We start from the raw sequence: 19,702 nt of genomic DNA, 5'->3' as shown, positions 1-19,702 counted from the left end.
TATGCTCCCTTTATGTGGATTTTGGAGCTTACATTTTTTGGCACCCATTCACTTGCACTGTATGGACCTGCAGAGATGAGATATTCTAACTAAAAATCTTTGTTTGTGTTCTGTAGAAGAAAGAGAGTCATACACATCTGGGATTTCATGAGGGTGCATAAATGATGAGAGAATAATTATTTTTTTGGTGAACTATCACTTTAATCCTTAAATGTTCAAATTTATTATGCAGTGGCCGGGAGATGACCGAAGTCATGTCACAGACCTATAAAAGGACGAGGGACTGTGAATCAGTTCAGCAATGTCTCCCAAAGGAGTTGAGCAGAGTAAAGTAGAGGAGGCGTCTGTATATGTGGCAGAAGAGAGGAGGGTCACCCTGGGAAATGTCCGCCACTTCCACTATGACTTTGTTTTCGAGGAGAGCTCTAGCCAGGAGGATGTGTATACAGACTGTGTTCAGCCCCTCATTGAGGCTTACTTTCATAGATTCAATGCCACTGTTTTTGCCCTTGCGGGCAAAACCTGCACCATTGGAGAAGCCAAAATGTGTAAGTGTTTTATGTGTTGTTCTTTTAAGTAGTATATATGGAAGTGCAATGTATTATTGCAGCTGATGTATTTAGTAAACAGATAAAAAAAAATTGCCTTTCTGGAGTTGCTTACAGCATATTATTAATTGGGCTTCATCTAGACAAGTTTTGATTCACGAGGCAAGCAAAGGTTTGTCTGTGTCTTGTAAAAATGCTTCCTTGTGTTTGCACGTTCATGCTGCCAACAGCACCTCCCCCGGTTCAGTTGCCACCGCTTCCCTTGCCTTCTGACATCTTGCTTTTTAGAATTCTAACTAAAAATGCTGTTATTCGGTGTTATTCACTGACCTGCTGTTGTTTTTTATTGGCCACAGCCGCTTTTAGGAATGACGAACAGGGCATCATTCCCAGAGTGGATCTGTGGCCGAGATCTTCAAACTGCCGGGCGAGAATGACTTCAGTGGCTTCTCCATCCGGGTTCATACATTGAGGTTTACAAAGAGGTCTTCAGAGATCTTTTGGAGGTTGAGACAGCCAGTAAAGACATACATATTTGAGAGGATGAAAAGGGCAACATAGGTAAGTTTCATGAGGATAAATAATGCAAGTTTGCTAAGAGACTTCTGGAATGCTCCTGGATAGTTACCTTAAAACAATGGACTTTAAAAATAAATTATTATTATTTTTTCACATCAATCTACACTCCATTCCCATTAATGTCAAAGCAAAAAACACACTTTAAAAAAAACTTTGCAAATGTATCAAAAAGAAAAAAAAGAAATATCACATTGACATAAGTATTCAGACCCTTTTGAAATTAGACTTGAAATTTAGCTCAGGTGCAACACATTTTTTCTCGATCATCTTTGAGATGTTTCTACACTTTGATTGGAGTCCACTTGTGTTCAAATCCATTGATTGGACATGATTTGGAAAGGCACACACACACCTGTCTATATAAGGTCTCACATCTGAAAATGCATATCAGAGTAAAAACCAAGCCATGAGGTCAAAGTAACTGCCTGCAGAGCTCAGAGACAGGATTGTGTCGAGGCACAGATCTGGGGAAGGCTACAAAAAAAAGTTCAATGCATTGAAGGTTCCCAAGAGCACAGTGGCCTCCATAATTCTTAAATGGAATAAGTATGGAACAACTAGGACTCATCCTGGAGCTGGCCGCCTGGCCAAACTGAGCAATCGGGGCGAAGGGTCTTAGTAAGAGAGGTGACCAAGAACTCAATGGTCGCTCTGGTTGAGCTCCAGAGATCATGTGTGGAGATAGGAGAGACTTGCAGAAGGGCTACAATCACTGCAACACTCCACCGATCTGGACATTATGGCAGAGTGGCCAGACGGAAGCCTCTCCTCAGTGCGAGACACATAAAAAATCACCTAAAGGACTCTCAGACTGAGAAACAAGATTCTCTGGTCTGATGAAATGATGAATGAACTGTTTGGCCTCAATTCCAAGTGTCTGTCTGGAGGAAACAGGCACGGCTCATCACCTTTGCAATACCATCCCAACGGTGAAGCGTGGTGGTGGTAGCATCATGCTGCTGGAATGTTTTTCCACATTAGGGACCGGGGGACTGGTCATGGATGAAAGAAATCTGAACGCTGTAAAATACAGAGATATCCTTAATGAAAACCTGGTCCAGGTATATATTTTATATATTTACTTAAACATAGCCTTTTGTGAGAGCTATCGCACATCTTCAAGTGGCTTTGAATAAAATACAAGAGTCATATGAACTACTTTAATGGTGTTTTTTTTTCTTTTTCTTTTATGTCATTTTTGGAGCTTGACAGTAACCAACATGACTAACACACAGTATCGGATTTGGTTCAGGCTCGTTGGACCGATACCCGATCCGTCTAAAAGCTTCAGTATCAGAGCCGATACCAATCCAATTATCGAATCGGTGCATCCCTACTCTGGAGAGACCTGAAAAAACCATCTTCTTTACTCCCGCCAACCTCTCTTACCCTCTGTCTCCAAGAAATTCACTCTTGGTTTTCATCCAACTTTCTCAAACTGAACAGTTCAAAAACCGAAGTCCTCCTGGTGGGCACACCTCATACCCTCTCTAAAGCTAATAAAGTTTCCATTACCATTGATAACTCAACTATCCTTCCCTCCCCTCAGGTTAAGAGTCTGGGTGTCGTCCTTGACAGCACTTTATCCTTCCACTCTCACATTAACAGCATCACCCGGTCAGCCTATTTCCACCTGCGTAACATTTCCCGTCTCCGTCCCTCTCTTACTCCAAAAACCACCGCCATTCTGGTTCACAGTCTTATCACATCTCGGTTAGATTACTGCAACTCACTCCTGTTTGGCCTCCCTAATAAGTCGCTCCAGAAGCTGCAGCTCCTACAGAACTCTGCTGCACGCCTGATTACTCAGACCCCTATTTTTCATCATATCACTCCCGTCTTGCAACAACTTCACTGGCTTCCTGTCAAACAGAGGATCATCTTTAAAATACTTCTCATTACTTACAAAGCAGTTCATAACATGGCTCCTCTATATATCTCAGATCTTCTCCATTTAAACATCCCTACTCGTTCACTCCGGTCATCTCACACCTGCCATCTTTCTGTTCCCCCTGCTCGTCTTGTCACAATGGGGAACAGGGCGTTTAGTCGCTCTGCTCCCCATCTTTGGAATTCCCTCCCTCCAGATCTTCGTACCATCAACTCATTTAATCTTTTCAAATCCAAACTCAAAACTCACTTGTTTAGACAATCATATTCCGCCTGACCCATATCACCTCAATGTTGTTTTGCCAATTTTATTGTTTACTGTTTTAATGGTTTTTATCTGTTTTGTACAGTGTCCTTGGGTGTCCTGATAAGGCGCTTTAAATAAAATGTATTATTATTATTATTATAAAATGGCTGTCCACCAATGGTACCCATTCACCCTGACAGAGCTCGAGAGGATCTGCAAAGATTAATGGCAGAAATCCCCAAATCCATGTGTGCAAAGCTTGTCGCATCATACCCAAAAAGACTTGAGACTGTAATCGTTGCCAAAGGTGCTTCAACTATGTATAATTTACATGACCATTGAAAATTTTATTCTTGAAAGAAACTGCTTCTCTTCACCTTGTTAAATTGATCAAAAACACTACCATGAACATTAATAATGCTGCAAATTATTATTAAATTAAATAGTTTGACAAAGCTATTTTATTTATTTATTTAAGCATTTTCAGCAGTCATACTCCAGTCTGCTAAGAAAATAATGTGTCATGTAATCGTCATGAAATTATTCTTTTTTATGGTACAATTTTTTTAGAACACTTAAAAAATATTTTTTATTAATATGGACATCTTAAAGGAATATTCTGGGTTCAAAACAAGTTAAGCTCAATTAACAACATTTGTGGCATTATGCTGATTACCACAAAAATTAATTTTGACTTATCCCTCCTTTTCTTTAAAAAAAAAAAAAAAAAAGCAAAAATCTGGGTTACAATGAGGCAATCACAATGGAAGTGAATGGGGCCAATTTCTTTATTGTATTTCTTGCAAGTCACTTTATTCATGCAAGTCAACGTTTTGGTTTAAAAATGACCAAAAAGAAACAAATCTCTCTAGAAGTGCATCAGTCTGTTGTTCACTTGAGAGATGAAGGCCATTCCATGCACTTCTGTCTTGAGAGGGAAGTGGGATGGCCCAGATGCCTAACAATAAGATTATATTAGAGACTCTAGTTTGAGAAACTGACCTCTCTTTTGTCCTGCACTGGCAGATTCAGTGACCAGAACATGCCAAACAGTTTCATCTGGGATGCTGGTATTTTAGGCAGACTTTCAATGATCAAGTACCTTGCTCGATCAGAGCGCATCCTCAAAACCGGCAACCCCAGAGAGTGGCTCAAAGAGAGCATTCAGATCAACAGTGGACTTCTCACTCTTGGAAATGTAATTAGAGCTCTTGGGGATCCCAAAAGAAAAGGCATCCATATCCAATTATGGGGGTTCCAAAATCACCAGGTACAGATCACTTTGCTCATTTCATTTAATGATGGTTCTAGTATGCTTCCATAATAGTATAAACCTAACCTTTTTGGCTAATTCATAACATGTCTAGAAATTCAGTAATGCAATTTTCATAAGAATCATCAAAACGTACCATGTGTGATATCTAAAAATGACACATAGCTGTATATTTCTTTACACTATTTTAGGTTTTTACTACACTTCAACTCTGTTTGACCAAATAGTTTAGGACAGGGGTCGACAGCCTTGTTACAACCTTGTAAACAAAAAATCTATTTTAATACTGTGCTATATCAGCATTTGGAAAACAAGTGCTTATATCATCCCTTCAATTACAAATGATTGTTTTAAGAGCAGAGAAATTTTGCCAAAGTCAATCACTGCTGTGGCTCTTCTGTGAATGAGTGTAGGACAGCATTACCAAACTGAGTCCAATTGGCATTTTGTGCAACGCTGTGCAGTGCGTAGTTGAAATGGGTGTTCATTACAATTCACTGTCTGTCTGCACTGCGCTGTCCAGTGGGTTACGCAGATAATTGGTAAATGCTATACGTTGCCTATGCTGTAGGTTCTATGCAGAATTAAATATCGGCCTTGAGGTTGCTGACCTTTGGATTAGTCAGTATGATTGCAACAAACTGTATGCATCTTTGACGTAAATGACTAAATTCAGGCAAGAAACTCTACAAACTCTACATTTAAATTAGCTCATTTAGCAAGTAAGCCGGGTTCACTGCAACACACTACAAGAGTTTTCTCTGAAACCCTCCATGTCCCCAGCACCACCTGTCTAGCTCTGCTATATGGGGATTGTATTTATGGCTAATTATGCCGTAGCATGTCATACATGCTTGATGCAGCATGTCTTGTGTTTGTCCAATTGTGCTGCAGCAGTAGTATGTCCACGTGCTTAACTCATGTTAACACGTGCTTAACTCATGTTAACACATGCTTAAGTATGTTTGTGTTTGTTTTAGCATTTGCAAGTCTCTGTACTTGCTCTCCAGCTTTCGAATTTGTCAAACTGCATTATTTAAAGTTGCTTTTCTCCATCCCTTATTGTTGTCAGGACCTTAAAGGACTCTCTCGGAGGCAATGCCAAAATGCCCATGAGTGCTTGCATACGCCCCTCCTCTTCAGAATTTGATGAGAGCCTAAATACACTCAACTATGCTTAGCGGGCTCGTAACATCCAGAACTGGGCCATGGTCAACTGCCGGGGGGAGCTTGACTATGTTGAGGGCCTTGCTGAGAGCACCCACTACAGGACATGCACCGACTCAGCCTACAGGAGTTACAGGGAGAAGGAACTCTGAACGCATGTTAGCTCCTGCGGGTGAAAGAGTGGCTTTGCGCCATAGAGGAGGAACGTAGTGACCTGACCTCAGCATCAGGCCTAGACAGCGGCATAGGGAGCAGCTCTGCTGAAGACATTACAGCACTCAAAAAGGGACAGGCATCACTGAGTAACTAGGTATGCTGCAAGCAGATCCAGTTTGAAAGTTATTTTTGTTTAAATAATTTTTCATAGTTACAGTTCATCATAAAGGGTAATTTACTGTATACACCTTGTTGTGAAATTAAAGGTGCTTGTTTTTAGGGCTTGGGCTGCACAATTGAGTAAATATCTGAGATTACAATTACAGCTGCTAGGATTACAAAGTTGCAGACATTGCAGTTGCTCACTTTGTGTAATTTAAAAACAAATTTGAACAGTTTCATGCTAGTCATAGGGTCATTAGATGGCTTTCCATCCACGTATTTTAATTATGTGAAATATCACATATAAACTACTGGATGGAAACACCAAGATGCAAATAAATTCTCCAAAATACACATAAAAACGTGTAGAATATTTACACTTGAGGTAGAATATTTTATGTGATAAAAAGAAATGTTCATAAACTACATGGAAACACATTTACAGAATAAACTCCTTTTTATTTTATTAGGAATACAAGATGCACATCAAAAGTCATGTGACTGAATAACTTGTTCATAACTGGAATAACCAGTGGACCAATCTTCACATCTGAAATGCTGTTCTGGTCATCCCGGAATAACGGTATCCTAAATGTTCAAAGCTTGCAAAGAGTTTGCTCTTACGTTGTGTGATGTGCTGTCGCTCCCAGACATGACACAATGCTCTTTACAGTGTTTTGTCTGTGTGCTATAAGCCACAAGTATTTATTATTAAAAGTGTCACAGTGGCTACAGTTTCTCCAGAAGTGACTATTTTGTTGTTTTGAACACACAGGATGGAAAAGAGGTTTAAGTCGTACATTGTTTTTACAATATAATGTTTTTTTGCATAAATTAAATTTGCAGCTTGGATGGAAACATAGCTAATGTGAAGTTTCAGGCTCTGTTTTGATTTACTGATGCATAAAACAACAATAAAGAGATTTAGGAACATAATCTCTGCTTGTTTTGGATGTGTAGTGTGGATTTACTCCACACGCTCTTTATACTTTGGCCAGAGCGTACCAGCATTGTGGGGGCGAGTTTTTCACGAGCAAGCACCACTTGAGAAAACATAAACATTTTATATAAAGTCTTAATTTCTAAAATGCCATAATGTCACCTTTGTGAATGTTTACATGATTCTCACTGCAGTGGCATTTATTTGTTCCAAAGGACCCTGAACATGTGAAAGAAAATTGGAGAGGAGACAGAGAGGACTACACTTCCCAGCTGCTAACCCAAATACAGCAACTAGAACAAGAAAACACTGACTTCTTAGCTGCCCTAGAGGATGCAATTCAACAATACAAACAACAGGTGAGGGAATACAAAAAGGTCTTTACCAAAGTCTCTGTGGATAAAAATATGTTTTTGTCTTTTTTACATGGAGGATGTCAGCCACTTATGGGTGTTCCCACATTGACATCACATGACTAGCTTAGTCATGCAATTAACAGTTACTACTGCTACTAAAACATTTAACTTTATATAGAGTAAACATGGGGGAAGACAAAAAAAAAAAAAGATATATTTTTATTGAATATTGATGGTGCAACCCATAATCGGTGTTAAAAGAAATAATAATGGAAGGTTGTTTCGATTAAAATTCCGTTTTTAAAAAAAGGTGGTGAGCGAGTCTTGTCCCCCATGCTTTGGTTAAAAGGCTCCCTCAGTTGGGGTAAAAGGCCCCTAGTGGGTTTAAAGTGACATTGTGTAGATACCAGGCCAATAGTTATTAGGCACAAGTTGTCAGCTAATGCAAATAATTGAGACCACAAGATGCTTTTTGAGTAACAAATTAAGATGGTGCTTATGTCAGCCATTTCCTGTTCATTTCAAACACATTTGCCATTTTATTACATGTCAAGTGTTCTATAAACAAACTAATCTCTTATAACTGGATCAGTCAATGTGAGCCCACTTTGAAAATCTTTCAAAACAAATCTATTCGCCCCACTTAAGAAAAACAGTGTGTTTAATAGGGTCCTTTAGCCCCTGCAACAGGAGGTCTTTATACCCCTGATTCTATCCTTACACTTATTGAACCTTTATTGAAAATTGTTTGATTTAATCACCTTAACCAAAACAGAAAATGATAAATAAGTAATTGTTCTCAAAAGAAATGTGTTCAATTTAGTATCATTAGCTACAGAAATTTGCAACATTATAAAACATCATAAAAATTAGATCAAATTGCCTCAAAATCAACCTTTAGATGCCACACACAATGATCTAATGGAACAGGAAAATCTTCCAGTACATAGTGACAAATGGGTGTTTAGTAAAGTATTGTGGTAGTTTTTGTTATTTAGTGTTTTAGGAGGAAAAAAAAAAATCAATGGAGCCTTTTACTCCACGGAGCCTTTAGCCCCGTTGTACCCTACATATAAACAAAACAAGCACACCAAACTATATATTAACTCAATATACATACTACAGACACAATATAATGGAGCCTGACTCAACCAGAGTCGATGGTATGATGCTATGCGATTCACCAGACAGTCCAATTAGATTGAGTATGAGCAAAAAATGAAATGTTCAATCAAACAGCGAAGACCCGCAGCTCTCACTACACAGATCGAGGACATATGCAGTGACATCAAGCACAGAGCACAAACAATGTGGAGGAAGTAGAGAACGAGTTATGATATGTTTAAACTGTATTTACGCTAGTGGTCAGCCAACATATAAGAACAATCTGCTGATATTCAAATAAATGTAGTTATCGACATTGGCCGATACATTTTCTCATTTTGCCCAGGGTTAGGGTTAGTTTAAGCTGCGAGGGTGCCGATAATAGCCAGCTGGCATGTAAAGGAGCCGTCTTGAGACATGTAAATGAACAATCATTGTTTGTTTTGTTGTAACGTGCCATCGTGATACTATAATAATATACAAGTATGCAACAAGGTCAGCATATCAGATCTTCGACATGAGCTCATATTTTAAAGCACTCTCCTGTTTCAATCTCTCTCTACTCAACAGTTCCTTTAAATTTGAACTGTCTTGTCTAATGATAAAAGGCAAATATCAATAAAAACCTCTATTATACATCATCTGCAAATATGCTGATATCTCATTTAAGAAGCATTTGCAAATCCAGCGTTTTCTCTTCCTGTGCAGCGCTCCCATATTTTCCTTTAAGTAGGATAATAGCCTGGATCAAAACTCAATTTCTCTGATTAATGATTGTTGGATGTTGGTCAGTCCTTGACAATACATTTACAATTGTTAATTTAGCAGACGCTTTTATCCGAAGCGACTTCAAATTAGGAACCTAATAAATCATTTGCCATACAAAAGTCAAAAATATCTGCAGTATTGTACTGCCAAGGTCTCACAGTGGCTGGAGCAGTAAAGATGCTAGCACAGAGGAAAGAATCAGACAACTGAGACAAGGATTTTCTTTTTTACAGTAAGTGCATTTGTGTGGATTGGTTAAGCGCTCAAGGAACAGATGTGTTTTCAGCTGTTTCTTGAATGCTGAGATGGTATCAGCAGATTGTGTGGAGCTTGGAAGCTCATTCCACCACAGGGGAACAGAGAGGTTGAATGGTCATGACTTTGTGCCTCTTTTTGACAGGACCACCAGGCGCTGCTCGTTGAGTACGTTGTTCATTGCATTCAAGCAGGCGATCTGGGCCGAGTAAACTGGAAGCGGTCAGTAGATTGCTGCTCTCACTGTATCCGCACTAGCACGTTAGAGGAACTTTAAAGGGTAACTAAACACCTGCTCAGAGTCTGATTCCACCCACTAAAAATATTTGAAAATGCAGGAAAAGTGGGCAGAAAAGAGGGAACGAACCGAGTGCGGGGCTGAGCGGGGGGGGGTTTGGTGCACATGAGACTCGTAGTGACGGATTAATTGACAGCTGCTGTCAGACTCTATGTTATTATTATTCCTCACACGGTCGCAAGACGACATGTACATGAATCTGGCGTGGTGAGCTGGAACCTGCTTACGTCAGCTGTCACCGCTTACGTCACGATGTACCGCAACAGCCAATAGGAAAATTCAACTGCAGTAGCCACCGTTCAACCTGAAGAGGGCAGCACTCAGACGTTTTTGCGCCATATATTGTAGAATTAAAACACTTTATACACAAATGTCAAAAAAAGTACTAATAAAGCCCCATGCTTACAGATCATTAACTAAAAAAAGTTGGTTTAGGGTTTAGTTACCCTTTAAAGTAAAAGCGCTTTACGTGCGCTATAAGTAAATGGCATTTTCACTGTGTGCTGTATTTACTATCAGTATGATTGTCTTTTGTGAGAAAATGTGCACTGTTATTTCTTTCTTCCTAATATATTGACAATTTCTTTAAAACAATCTTATTTTTTTTTAAAGTTTTGTGTGAAATTGAGTAAATATATTGCTAGATTTAGATAAGTAATTTTTTTCATTATATTCGCCTATAGGCCTACCTGCTCTCTGGAAATCTCTATCAGCCATTAAAAAACCCATGTTGATTGACCGCTATTTTACATTACATTTACATGTATTATATTAAAAGACACCTCTTCAAAGTGACTTAAAAATTAGAAAAATACAAGCAGAAGCAGTTCATTAGTTTGATATTGTTTTCTGTGCTTTGAGACACATAATGGTCGGAGAGTAGTACAGTGTCGTGTGATACAGAGAAAAGCACAAGACGTGTAAAGAGCACTGTTGGCGAAATGTACCACTGTTCAGTGTCTTCGATACGCACATATTGCTAAATGTGTCATCCACAAAAATGACAGAACCCAATAATTACACACATTGTTTTGTTGCCTCAAAAAGGAAAAAATACATTAACATTTCAACAACAAAAAGGAGATTGTGATCTTTCTTTTTTTTTTTGTTCCCTGTGACTTGTTCTTTTAGCTGTGATAGCCAGCATGTAAGCAGCAATATCAGGTGTCAAATATTTATGTTTAAATGCATTTTTTGTCAAAATAATTTTGCAAATCATGGAGCCCTAATTACGATATTAAAAAAAGATATGTCAAAGTCCATTTGTTTGTATATTCCGTTTTTTTCTGTTTTGTATATACTTTACCCATTGATATCGTTTTGACTTGGTATCCCTAAAATATCACAGAAGTATCACTGTAACACAAGCAGGCAACAAAGCAAAGCCATCAGGGTGATAGATAGAGTATGTGACTGATCAGAGCTCAGCTCAGTAACAAATTGTTCAACATGAACAATAACCACTTTAATACTTTCAGTTCTGTTTTCCAGTCAGAGTGTGGTATTTTGGACCCAAGCGGTGTAGTGGTGAAATTCTTGCAAAACCATCTCAATTAAGAGAGACCCTGCTGTGCTAATTATCTGAGCTCAAATAGAAGTCACAAGTGAGCCGCGGTTGACAGCTAGTCACATCTGACATACGTTGCTGTCAATCACTAATATCAGAACTATATCAGCCTTTCTCAACTTATGAAAAATCTCTGAAAATAGGGACGTTGTGTGGTCGTTTAGCAAGACAAATCTCCTGTTAAATGCTTGGGTGGAGGAGGGAATAGAACATAGAGTTTTTGGACACATATGAGAGGATGAAAGCAGCAAGAGCTGCCTAAAATCCTTTAAAACGCAATACAAAGGCTTGGTATATTTACTGTCGTCATCTGTCACTATGGTTACAGGTATTACTCAAGGTTTTCTTGTGCAAAAGAAGGAGATTGACCTCGGTTACCTGTCCATGCAGACATTATTCAATCCACTTCTGTCTGCTGTTGCTGCATGCACAGAGCAGACTGAGTGTCACACCTGTTAGTAAATACTGGTTCTGTGCATGTAGCACTAAACAAATGAAAGGCTCTTGAAAAACCTCATGTAGTTTATATATATATATATATATATATATATATATATATATATATATATATATATATATACATATATATATTTATAAGGATTTTAAAACAATCTCACTTTAAAGGGTTAGTTCACCCAAAAATTAAAATTCTCTCATCATTTACTCACCCTCATGCCATCTCTTTTGCTGAACACAAAGATTTTTAGAAGAAAATTTTAGCTCTGTTGTTCCATTCAGTGCAATTGAATGGTGGCCAGAACTTTGAAGCTCCAAAAAGCACATAAAAGCTGCACAAAAGTAATCCATACGACTCCAGTGGTTTGATCCATGTCTCCAAAAGATATCTGATAGGTGTGGGTGAGAAACGGATCACTATTTAAGTAATTTTTTACTATCAATCTCCACTATCACATTCTTCTTCTTTTGTTTTTGGTGATTCTCATTCTTTGTGATTATCACCACCAACTTGACAGGGGGATGCATTTATAGTAAAAGAGGATTTAAATTTTGATCTGTTTCTCACCCACACCTATCATATCTCTTCTGAAGACATGGATATAACAACTGCAGTCATATGTGTTGCTTTGATGCTGCTTTTATCTGCTTTCTGGCCACAACTCCCTTGCATTGTATGGACCTACAGAATTAAGATATTTTCTAAAAATCTTCATTCATGTTCAGCAGGAGAAAAAAAAGTCTGGGATGGCCTGAGGGTGAGTAAATGAGGGAATTTAAATTTTTTGGGTGAACTATTCCCTTTAACAAGAGATTAAGAAATCGCTATAGTTTACACCCAACCCACAAATCAGCATAAAAATGTAGCTTGCATCTGTGCAAAGCATAAGTGCAAAAGCCCCAAGGATTCCTTTTGCATTCTCGTGAGGTTGTGACCGGATGCCATTCCTTATCTTTCCTAGAGTGATAAACTGCAGGAGCAGCAGGATCTAATCGCTGAGCTTCACAGTCTGTTAGCCCAGCCTGGTGGATTGGGTCTGCTGCTGCTGAAACAGAGACCTCACACTGCTCCCATCAAATCGCTACTAGAACTGTCAGACAGCTCTGGCCGTCTGACTCCTCCCTACGACTGTAATGCAGAGAGAAGCTTCACCAGACAGGTAATTGATGTGTTTTGATTTGTCTCCCAGCATCTGTGACCACAAATACCCATCAACTTTAATTAAAGGTGAAATCCACAGCTGCCGCCACTGTGGCTGAGCTGTTGGTCATAAACAAATGTCTTCAATCAACTACCACCTATCCATATAATTCTGCGTTTACTCCACTCACAGATCTACCTTTGATTATTTTTCAAGTTTGTTGTTTGTTTGACAATTAGGTATTTGATGAAATATCTGTAGACAGAGCTATTCGTTACTGCAATAAGCCACGGGATGGTGTATTTCAGTAATTTTACCACAAGTAAGGGATGTTCTCTGCTTTGTGTGTTGTATAAAATCTCCTTAACTATGTTAAAATCACTGTTACACACACCCTCTCATAGCCTATTGCTTTAAAAGCAATCTGAAATATATCACCAAAATGTAATTTTTAAATGTATTATTATTAAGGCTGTCGATTTAACGCGCTCATTCGGTGTGACTAATTGTACAAAAAATAACGCGTTAAACAAATTAACGCAATTAATCATGTCCCCGGACTGTAAAAAGGAAGATTCATAGCACCATTGGAGCAATTTAATCTTGAGGTACCACCTGTTTTCAGCAAGGGGCAGTAAGCGAAACTCCAGCTATTTAGGCAACATGCAGCTGTACAGACAACAAAGCACACCAAGGCTTGCTTGACACTAGTGACAACACAAGATGAGAATGCGTTCTTACATTCAAACAGTAGGACAGAGTGCAATTCAGAATGCAGGGATCTCGAGACGTGTTTTTCTCATTTTCACACAGCGACCTAAAAATGCTGTGTTTATGTCATGATGCAACCAAAATGCTCTAAAAGCTTCCACACCTGTCTGACGCAGGTGTACATTGACGTGTCCTTGGAACAGAAAAAAAAATGATTTGCTTTGGACTGTAGGCCAAAGATAGGCTTATGTTTGAAATAAACATATTGCCTTCTAAAGCCTAATTTCTTCTTATAAATGATTTACTTGCCACAATAATGTAATACTTTTTAATTTTCAGAAGTTTCATTTTTATAATATATATTATATTTATAATTATTTAAATATATCTATTTATAATTATTTGATCATTATTGAATTATTGTTATTTGAGGGGCTTTCTCAGCAAGTATTTAAATAAGCAATTAAATGCGATTTAATGAATTATTCACCATATGTAATAAATTTGATTAAAAACGTTAATCGATTGGCAGCACTATATTTAGCATTGCTAATAATATTTAATAATAATATGCATTTAAGATTTAAAAAATGGATAGTTGCCAAAAATAGGCTCATTGCTTGGGACATTTTTGAGATCCAATGGCATGCTGCACAGCATTGTGCGGCGAAAAGTATATACGCCGTTCACACCCCACAAACGCAGAATGTGTGAAATGGGCCTATCTGTTGATGATATTGTTGATATATGGACTTTGCTCACTAATATATTGTTCAAATAATTTGTGGTCACAGGTGTGCATGCATCGGTTATTTTGGCTTTGAACATGGCTCATACGATCAGATTTCAGAGTTGGAACTATCCCTCTGGTCATTTAGTTACCTTTATGTGAACTGTTTCTTTAGTCGGAATTAGTGCATCTGTAGATAGCAGCTTATTTTCAGACCAGTCCCAGTTGGGGAATGATAATACAAACTATGAAACTTTGGGAAAGGAGTGAACTGAGATTGTGAAGATGACTACATTAAAGTTGGCAGAGACAAGCACAAGAAGGGGTGATATTGGTATTTAGCTAGCATTGATAAGAAGGACTATTGAGAAGAAAGGTTTAAACCGTTTTGCATTGTCTACATTCTTGACAGATCCATCAATATTGCCTGGACAAAGAAAGATGCTTCATCACTCCAAGGATCCTCTGCCATTTTCAGAGCAGCTCTGCCTCAAGTGCTTGGGCTGAGCCATCCGGTTGTACAATGCACCAGATCCACATGTGAGTTAAACATCCATGAAAACCTTCAACAAGCTTTGGAGGTCTCAGTATTTGTGTTTCACTTTTTTGCCTCCATTATTCAGTCAGGTAACTTTGACTGTTTTGATTGATTCTCCAGCTAACAGCAGCATTGGAGAGAGCTCGGTGTGGGAGATGTTTTGGAGGGGAGTTTTGCTCAGGGAGAGGGCTTTTCCAGGCCTTCCAGAAGATCAGAGAGCTCTCCATTACCATCCGGAAGAGCTGGTCAAAACAGGTGAACATCATGCATCAAAAGAAATGGGCAAAAGAATGCCCATTAAAAATGAGGGGCACGTGCCCACTCGGATTATTGAGCCAGGTGAATTTTTAATGCAACTTTCAATTAGTGCTGTTGATTTATGAAAAACACACAGAAAAACAACTAATCATGCCTCCGACCTGTTCGTAATTTCTGTTAAAAGGAAAGCTCCGACCACCTGAGCAATTGCTGTTCCGCCTTGATGCAGTAGGGTGCAGTCAGTGCTCTAGCTTTACAGGCAACACGCCTCATCAAGCCAACGAGAACAGGCAGCAAAGCCTTCCACAGATGCACTGTTGCACTCAATGACAGTTTGACCCAGCACAACAGCATACAGTGTGTCCTAAAAACACGGCGCTGATGACTAGAGATGCTGAAAACTAGTGAGACACGATGCAACCAAAGTGAGACGCTCTAAAAGTGCCCGTCTAATGCATTAGAACATAGATCAGCAGTTAAAAATAGAACAGAGAGAATAATAGGGTTATGATCAATATATATATATATATATATATATATATATATATATATATATATATATATATATATATATGTAATAAATATCATGATATATATATTTACTAGGGCTGTCAGTAAATATATATTTTTTTAATCGTGATTAATCACATAATTGTTCATAGTTAATCGGGATTAGTCTCAGATTTTAAAAGTAGTAAAATTTTACTATATATACTTATTTTCTGTCAAAATGCATTTATTTGTTATTTGGAAAGAACAACATGGTAGAACAAAACAATACAGTATGTAACGTAAATGCTTTATTAACAATTAGAATTAATAATATATAACTAATTATAATTAGTATAATTAATAACAATTAATTTCCAAACTCCAGTATTAAGTCTAGGTGGGATGTTGACCGATTGAATGAGCTAGTATTCATTAAAATGTGCATTAAACCCTCATTCAATGACGGTTGGCTGTCTGTCTTTTCACTTTAGATATGGAATGCACATGATTCGTGTCAGGGATTACAGCGCTGAACTGAACTCCATATGAAAAGCACGTATTGTTCTGCTTTTAGAGGTGACACTTCCAATATAAAGATAATCATCCGAACTGTCTGGTGATCATTAGCTGGCGGCAATGGGAACAAAGTTTAAATTATATTATATTTTAGTGGAGCGTTCGTTAGCAGGGAGAAAATCTAGCTGCTCAATGGGCTTGTAAGGATTGACATGCTTAGGTGGTAAAATGCTGACTTACAAAAGATGTTTGAAGGACTTCATTGAAGTCCAGCAAAGTCCCTGTTGCATTAGTTTTATAAGAGGTTCTTTCTCCAGTACTTGATCATTAGCACGGACTCACTGCTGTGTGTTTGTTTTAGTGTGTATATGAGTGTAATGTCCCCACTAATCACATCGCAAAGGTCCTCAAACATTGTTTATAACTCACATGGAGCTGAATAAAATGTCAGAATCTAATGTCAAATCGGTACATACCTTAATTGCATTTAAGAAAAATTAACACTTTAAACATTTTAAATTAATCACATGCATTAACACGGACAGGATACATTTTTACCATAATTGTTTTAATGATTCAAAATTGCTTTTATTTGGATGCCTTTTTCTGTAAATATTGGTAAGCGATTAATTGCAATTAATTCGATTAATCGGTCCAAGTCATTAATTAGATTTAAACATTAATTGACAGTCCAAAAAAAAACAAACAGCTTTGATCATTATTGTAGGTTAGAGGAGTGTGTATCTGAAACACTGTGGCAGAAATCACCCATTTACATATGAATCCAATCGAGTCCAATATCTGCACATTGCTTTAAAATGAACATTATCTACCAATCCTTATGTCGTTTGAAATTCATATGACTTTTTTCTGTGGAAAATAGATGTCAAATCTACTCCTTTTCAGATTACGAAAGTGCCAAAGTATATGTCAAATTGTAATTTTTCTTGGTTTAATAAAACAAATTATAATAAAAAAATATATATATATATATATATATATATATATATATATATATATATATATATATATATATATATATTACATTGGGATTTGAACCTGTGTCCCCTTGTGTGCTAAGCATAAAGTGTTATAAAAATAAATAATAAACATGTTTTTTTTCTTTGGTCATGTCCTATCTCATCTAGGGTATGTGTTCCAGTGATCCAGGACTGCCACTGGCAAAATATAAAATAAATTATGTTTTAGTCAGCTGGTCATTATCGCAAAATAAAAAGTTGATCAGAATCCTTGCTGCCTGTACATTGTCCTGCTTATTACATGCCTACTTGCCAAATAAATAAACAAATGGACTTTAAATATTGAGGTGATTTATTTGAGTTGAAAGTATTTTGTTATATGAGAAGAAAGAAATGGCAGAGATATATACTGTGATGTCATATATTTTAAAATGAATTATAATAAAAAAAAACTACATTATAATTTAAATATGATATTGTGAGACTAGTGATGATTTGATTTAGATGTTAAGAAATACTATTTATTATAATTGAAATATTTATATATTATAGATTTTTATAGGTTATTAAATTTACATTTATTATATAGATTTTTCATACAAGTAATTAAAGGTGCAATCAGTAAAATGTGTTTTTATCTAGACGTTCTTTGTTACCGATGTTATTGTAAAATTCGCTTTTTGCAGTCAGCCATGGTTAGTTTTTTTCATGAGTGAAAGGCCTATAATTTCAGGTGATTACGTAGATAAAGCGAGTACTAGTCGGCAGGTCATGTGATTAAATTAAATGAAAATTAATAAGCTGTGCAATGGTAGGAGCTCATTTTAAACCCATATAGGATTTTTTGTTTGTATATACTATAATCATCTTTCATTATGAGTCATTTAGAGTGTTTATTCATTTTGTTTTTAATGTTTCATATTCCATATTTCCACTTGTTGTTCTCTCTCTCTCTAGGTAAAAATCCCAGGCTATGAACAGGCAGTACAGTCAAAAGATCACTGAGCTGGAAGCCGAAGCAGAGCAGGCCCGTATGGAGTTCACAGGGGCCCAAAAGCAGCTGCAGGACCTGGATGTGCAGGGCAGCTGTGATGCAGCTGACCGCTCCAAAGCACAGGAGTGCAGGAGGAAGATCGCAGCTGCACAGAGCAAAGTTCAGGTCTGAGACCTGCGGCTTTGGCTCGCCGAGAGACATCATTATGGAAATCCATTTTGAGTGTTTATCTGTGAAGGTTCACACATTTTTATCTGTCCAAGTATTCTACAAGCACGAGTAATTGATTTTGCAATTATTGCTGTTGCATATGTCACGATTTCGCAGGTTTCTGACATTTAAACAAACAAAAACCCCTGTGACAGGTGTGTAGGACACGTGTGATGTGGGAAGAGTAGAAGAAACCCTGCACACTGTCATAGCTTGCAAAAGTACAGTATGTTTGGCCTGTTGATCTTTAGCTATTTAAAAAGATTCTGAAACGTTTACTTCTACAGTAAATATTTTACTACTGTTTATGCAGTATTCTTTTATTCTACTGATTCTGTCAATAAAAGATAAATGTGAAAATAGATTATATAATTGGGTACTTGATGCATTTAATATCATCTTTCTGCACGTGGTCCTGCTTTCAGGTGTTGAAGCAGAAGCAACGGGATCCTGCACAACTGGCTTCCTTGTCTACACAGAGCGAGCGGCGCATACAGGAACTTAAGAGGAACGTGGAGAACATGTGGCAGCAGCAGGACCTCATACTATTCATACTATTTTTAATGATAGCATTTCAATAAACTGGTGGTGGTGTAGTGGTCTAAACCACATAACGGGTAAACTAGTAATCAGAAGGTCGCTAGTTCGATCCCCACAGTCACCACCATTGTGTCCTTGGTCAAGGCACTTAACTCCAGGTTGCTCCGGGGGGATTCTCCCTGTAATAAGGGCTCAGTAAGTCACTTTGGATAAAAGCGTCTGCCAAATGCGTAAATGTAAATGGATCAGGTCATCCCTACTCAACACCCTAGCCAGTCCCTCCAGGAATTCACAATGTTTTTTGTAATTTCTGTGGCCAAAAATCCTTGCTTTTGTGGCAGCTTTTCTTAAATTTTGCGATACATTTTGCGATGTTTTTTTCACATTAATTTCATATAAAGCAATAAAAAGTAATATGTGCTCAGTTTTAGGATTTGATTTTAGCAGAATACATAATAAAAAACAATTAGAAACATTTAAAGTGCTCAATTTTGTTTATTTTTCTGAACAAACAGCTCTTTTTCTGAACAAAAAAGGGGTGGAAGCTAGCTCAGAGTTCCAATATAAAAAAATGCATGCCCCCATAATCTGTTGGTACTCTGTCATCCTCCATTTTATCCTCCATATCAATTGCACCACTGCAGAGTCGTTGGTTGTGGTACATGAAGACCAAGGCTCGTAGGTTGTTGTTAGAGGTTGATCGCCTATGGCTGGACAACACAAGCTTGGTAGATACTGTTGATTCGCTCAGCATCAGCTGAGTTTGAGACTGCATCTTTGTAGTGTTTTGCCAGGATGCTCAGCACAGGAAGTCTCTCTTGATGT

General features: G+C 37.7%; 1 pseudogene; it reads left to right on the top strand.

Moving 5' to 3' along the window:
* Positions 1 to 301: 301 nt before the first annotated feature.
* Positions 302 to 19,207, top strand: LOC127644979 (kinesin-like protein kif7; annotated as a pseudogene).
* The last annotated feature ends 495 nt before the right edge of the window (positions 19,208 to 19,702 follow it).

This window comes from Xyrauchen texanus, chromosome 1 (genome assembly GCF_025860055.1).
Source record: "Xyrauchen texanus isolate HMW12.3.18 chromosome 1, RBS_HiC_50CHRs, whole genome shotgun sequence".
Taxonomy (NCBI): domain Eukaryota; kingdom Metazoa; phylum Chordata; class Actinopteri; order Cypriniformes; family Catostomidae; genus Xyrauchen; species Xyrauchen texanus.
The sequence above is the reverse complement of the archived record's forward strand: the minus strand, read 5'-3'. Positions and strand labels throughout refer to the sequence as shown.